This window comes from Elephantulus edwardii, unplaced genomic scaffold (assembly GCF_000299155.1).
Source record: "Elephantulus edwardii isolate Elephantulus edwardi_28Jun2011 unplaced genomic scaffold, EleEdw1.0 scaffold00080, whole genome shotgun sequence".
NCBI classification, from domain to species: domain Eukaryota; kingdom Metazoa; phylum Chordata; class Mammalia; order Macroscelidea; family Macroscelididae; genus Elephantulus; species Elephantulus edwardii.
Genome location: NW_006399830.1, coordinates 695933 through 701932, shown reverse-complemented (window position 1 = coordinate 701932; position 6000 = coordinate 695933).

The window sequence follows — 6000 nt, the reverse complement described above, 5'->3', positions numbered from 1 at the left end:
ACTGTCCCCCTGGCACTGTCCCCCTGCACTGTCTCCCTGCAGTCCTCCTGCACTGTCCTCCCGGTGCTGTCCCCTGGCCCTGTCCCCCCCTGCACTGTTCTCTTGCACGGTCCTCCTGCATGGTCCTCCTGCACTGTCCTCCTGGCACTGTCCACCCTGCACTGTCCTGACACTGTCTTCCCAGCACTGTCCCCCCTGCACTGTCCCCCTGAACTGTCCCCTCCACACTGTCCTCCTGCACTGTCCCCCCGGCACTGTCCCCCTGCACTGTCCTCCTGGCACTCCCCCCTGCCCCCAGACTGTCTCCCCTGCACTGTCCCACCCAGCACTGGCTTCCTAACACTGACTGTCTACTTTGCCAAGCACGATGTCCTTCCCCAGGGACTGAGCCCAGATCACACTCCCAGAGTACGTGAGAGGAAGTCTTACCTGCCTCCTTTTAAGGAGCATTTTGATGGCATTTCTTCCAGAGTCAGATGTGCTCCTTTTTCTGGCAGTCCAGAAACAATCCCTCCTGCTGACGAGCCTGTTCTGACTCCTGGCAACCCCTTGGGCTTTCCAGATGAGAGCCTTTGTTGGAGCAGGTCCCTCAGAGCCACAAGTGGATTCGAACTGCTGACCTTCTGTTGGCAGCTGACACATAAGTGGTGCAGCACTGGGCGTGGCTCGTGGTCTCTACCATCACCAGGATTCCCGTGAAGAAAGAACAGAGGAATAGACAGAGGGACACACGCCCCCTCCTCCCACACCCAGCAGCATCTGCCCTGGCTGGCCAGCTTCCCTGTGCTGTTTACCTCACCCTCACCCCCTGACCCTGTAACCCTAACCCTCACCATAACCCTCTAACCCTCACCCCCTGACCCTGTAACCCTCACCCATATCTTCATCCCCCCTTCACCCCCCCCCCCAACCCTCCCCCTCCCCCTGCCCCTCTCAGAGGACTGTCATAGGAGGGCAATTCTTCATTCTTGGTTTCCATTCTTGAAACCATGCTTCCTTTTTTCTCTTTATCAGAGTGAAACACAGCCATTTGAAAACAAACACAGCTGGCTCTTGGGATTTCCAGCTTCCTTTTCTTAAACTGATTTGTGAACTAGGCAATGAGTCCACTGTCTCACTCCCCTTTTAGGGTCTGTACTGGACTTTCTGAGGCTCGGACACTAGATGCGGGGCCCCTGTAGGTCCAGGAGTGTGGAGCCCCAATGACATTGACGCTGGGTTGAGGGTGATTTCTTTATGTCAACTTCCTGATCCTGCCCAAACACATCTGTGTGTTCCAGGAAGTAACGAAGAATTTAGCTTTAGGACCAGCACCAGCAGATTGTTGTTGTTGTTGTTGTTAAGTGCTGGGGTCAGGATGGCTCATAGCAACCCTTTGAACAACTGATCTGGACACTGTCCTGTCCTTTGTCCTTTTCACAATCTCTGACACACACAAGCCAACTGCTGTAGTCATTTTATCAACTCACTTGGTTGAGGGTCTTCCTCTCCGTCCACTTGGCCTATCATGATGTCCTAAGGAATAGCCTCTCCTAGTAACTTCCTCGAAGTGTGTGAGACGGAGATTCATCATCTTTGCCTCCAAGGAGCACCCCAGCTGCACCCTCTACAGGACGTATCTGTTTGTTGTGCTCTTCTCCAACACCACAACTGTCATCCTTAGTCATGGTCCAGCTCACAGATGCATAACAAGTGACTGAAAAGACCGTGGCCCAAATCAGGCACACCTTACGGGATAGTTGACAATTAAAATAAGGTGTGCTAGGAAAATGCAGAAGGGCCCCTGCTGGCCGGTGTAGAATGGATAAACACCACTCTGCTCTTTGTTCAGGGCTGATGCTATAATGCACTCAGCCTGCTTGCATGGAAGTGCCATTTAAATAAAGCATATTTGCTGTATGTTCGGCCAGTGTTGCTTCTGGACTTTGTATGAGTTCAGACCTTTCACTGGAAAACAGTGAGCACACTCGGCTGCTCACCTCAGAGTCAGAGGCTCTAGTCTACTCAGACGAGCCTTGGGAGAAAGGCTTTGGTATCTGCTTCTCCACAGCTCAGTGCTGACAGGAGGGCCTTTGAGCCAGGACTGGGGGACAGGTGGTCACTGCAGGTCCCCCCGGCTCAGATCTGCACTGACACACAGATCCCGTGAGTCAGGACTGGGGGACATGTGGTCACTACAGTCCTCAGTGCAGCTCTGCGCTGACACAGACCTCACGAGTCAGGACTGGGGGACATGTGGTCGCTGCAGGTCCTTGGGTACAACTCTGTGCTGACATGCGGGCCATATTCGCCAGGTGACTGGGGAGTCCGTGATCACTGCAGACCCTCTGGGCCCAGCTCTGCTCTGACAAGCAGACCTCATGAGTCAAGACTGGGGTACACTCGGTCACTGCAGGTTCCTGGGCCCAGCTCTGTGCTGACACGCAGGCCCCTGAGTCGGGTAACTGGGGCACTGCGCCAGATGGCTGACAAGCCTCTCGCAGCCCCTTTTCTCTCCAGGGATTAGAGCAGGTGCCGTGCTGCCGTCTCTGTCTTGAACTTGGCCATGGCTGAACTATAAAGCCCTGGAGAAGTTTGCTGGTTTGCTTCTGGAGAATGCCCAGATTTGGTCAGTGGTTCAAGTGGTGACTGTGACTGTCTGCCATGCTGCGACCTTCTTTCGGAGTGTAACTGACATTGCTCCTAGGGGCTCTGGTGGCACAGTGCTCAGAGCATTCGCTTGTTAACTGAAAAGCCAATGCTTTGAGCTTCCCAGCTGCTCTGCTGGATGATGAGGCGCTGACTTTTGTGAAGACCTTGGCCGTGAAGCCACTGCAGCTCTGCCCTGCCCTGCAAGGTTGCTGGCTCCATGCCAGTGGTTTGGGTTTTGCTCTGTGTTCCGTTTCGTTGGTTGGTTGTTACCTACCAACAAAAGAAAAACGCCAGCAGAGGGGCTTCCTGTGCCCCCAGTTTATGTTGAGGTCATGCCCACTTCCTGACCAGCCCCTCAGTGAAATGAACTGACCGGGCGTTAACTTGTGGATGCTGACTTCTGTGCCTGACTAAGACTGTGTGGGCCATTGGCTGAGCCGACCGCACACCCAGGAAGCCGAGGCCCAAGTAGACAGACAAGGTGGAGGACTGACCGTCTTCTCAGAATTATTTTTGCAGTAGTCTGAAAGATTTCCCAGGGTGGAGTCCTCACAGCTGGGAAAACAGTCCTGCTTTGAAGATGGTTTTCCCAGGCACCAAGTTCCCACCCGCTGCCCCCCGCTGTGCGAGCGTAAACAACAGATTCTGGCTCTGGGCTCATTCTTTCAGAGCCCTGGTTATGCTCTGCATGGCTGTGATCTGCGGGAAGGTTTACAAAGCCCGTTCGTTTTCCGTTCAACCATTCATACAGAATTTATTACTTTAATGACAGTACCTACAATGTAACCCCGTCCCTTTGTGTGAGTCCCGTTTCCCTTCATCTTCTGCTGTGTCCACACTTTCTTCCCTGGCTGACCTCATGTGGCTGGTTGTTCCTAGTAGTGTCCTCTCACTGGCCGCTGGTCAGGTGCCAGGTGGGTTTGGGTCCAGCTCACATGGTCATGGTTTGGGGTCCCACCACATATCAGAGCTCTAAGTCTGGCCATCTTGGTGGTCAGCATTTTGTTCTGCATGTTGCTCCCACTGCCCAGAACCTTCTATGTTCGCTGGCAGAGTGGTCGCAGTGGTAACTGGGCACTGTCTAGTTCTTACCTCAGGGAGGCTGTGGCTTGCTGGTCCTCGAGCCTGTGAGTCCTCAGGCCCTGTGTGTCCTGGACCCTGTGGACTGATTGTTTCTTTGTATCTTTGCTTCCCCTTCCTCGCTGTTCGTTTTGGTAGCATCCATAAAAGCATGACCTCTTTCCCACAGGGCTGACTCTGGCCCCTGTTAGGCGGAAACAGTACCTCATTTTTCAGGTGCCTGTGTGAACGCAGTCAGGAGAGTGCTCACAAAGACCCTGAGTGGATGTAGAGGCAGGTCCTCCTCCACGTGGCCTCCTGCACCCCACCCCAGCTCCTTCAACCCTTAAGCACCCCGCCTCCATGGCTGCCACCTCTGCAGGGCACGAGGCACTGGCATCCACAGGATCTCCCATGAAGGCCTGCACTGCTCAGAGTCAGAGGGGTCTGTGTAAGACCAGAGCCAGGATGGCAGTGGTGGGCAGCGGGCAGCTGTATGGAGTGACCAGCAGTGGGTGGCCTGGGGTCCTGCACTTGACAGACAAAAAGCCACACCCCTCCTGGGATCTGCAGGTGCCTTCCTTTGGCCACAGCAAGTGGGGACAGCATCTTCCTTGTGCTGGGTACCTGCCAGGGGCCAGTCAGCCTTTGAGCACTGGCGGCCAGCGCTGGCCAGTTATGACGAGATGGTATGCAGGTCTGGACGACAGAGCTGTCTGCAGCCATGGCCAGCTGTCCCCTGTGGCACCCTGTCGCCAGCATGTCTAAAGAGGGATGGGATCTGTAACAGAGCTGCTCGGTGCACGCAGATTGAGTTCTCCCTATTGCTAGTGTTTCCTGAGATTCAGGGAAAGATTCTGGCATTTTCAGTCCCCTCCCCTGTGTGAACACGCCCACAGGCCTGCACTGCAGCTCCAGGGGATGAACCTGCCTGAGTGGTGCCACACCTGGGGGGACCCCGTGCTTTTAAACATTGCTGGAGTGTTGTTGGGGAAAAGAAAAGGAAATGGGCCCCTGCAGTAAGGATGGTACCAGACAAGGCCGGGTGCCCTGGCTGGGGAGTTTGCCTGGAGGAACTCTGAGAGGTCTGTGGTCCCAGAGTGTGCCCCTAGCCCACTGCCACCACCCGCAGACACCCCCTCCCATGGACACAGGGCCCAGCTCCAGACTCAGGATGTCCTCTCCTTAGGGTCCCAGGTTGTGTTCTAGGCTGAGCCTGTCCCAGCACTCATGTGGCTTAATCTGAAGAGGAAAGAGCTTCTCTCCCCCTCAGGATAGAGTGTACCAATCTCAATTGGAATGTTTTTCATGGTTAGTCCATGTCAACCACTGGTCAGTTAAATTCTGGAACCTTCTGGATGCTTCTGTAGCCTACAGAATGATGGCAGCCAGCATGCTCCTAGGAGTTTGTGAGTAGCTGGTGAGGAAGGATGCAGCACCACTCATCACGCCTGTGGGTGTGTCCTCACTGATGTGAGAGGACCAGCATGGAGTGGGCAGAGGCCGCAGAAACAGGCCAGACTGCTGCTCCCAGCCCCCAGCTTCCCCAGAGGGAGCACGAGTTCGCTTGTGGGTCTGATGGATTCAAGGGTCATGCTCCTCAGAGGGAGAAAAGAGTTGCGTTCTGTCAACAGCACACCAGTTCTTTCTTCTCAGGTTGGCCTGCTCAGGAGACTTCCTCCTTCAGTCTGTGCTCCACCTGTCCACCTATCGTCTGTTCATCCATCTGTCTCCCTACCTGTCAGCTCTCAGTCATCTGACATCCACCCACTGATCACCTGTCTGTCCACATGTCTGTCCTCTCCATTTATCTCCCTTGATCCTCTATCCACCCACCCATCTGTCATCTGTCCATCTGTCTTCCGTTGGCATGCAGTGGAAGGCCAGCTGCAGGTCTGTAGCAGTTGTGGGCAGATATGGCCGCCCACTCTGACGCTCTGGTTCCAGCCCGGGTTTTTCTGCTCTCCAGGCCTGTCACCCACCCTGTCTGTGCTCAGGACTTCTTTAGGGAGTGTCTCAGTCACCTGGTGCTGCTGTAACAGACACCACAGGGGGAGGATTCCGTGCAGACATACATCCTCAAAACCAAGGAGGTTGCAAGTTCAGATTGAGAGCACCTAGGGTTCTAATCTGAGGTTCTTGGCGTGGGGACCCCAGGTCAGAGGTCTCTCTTCACCCAGGCTCTGATGGGAGTAGGTTGCCTGGATCTCCAGTCACTCTCAGAAGAAGGGCATTGACTTAAGATCCAGCCTCACCCTGTGGACTGCCGTGCTTCGTGCACCGAGTGGCTCTAACCCTGCCTGTCAGCAC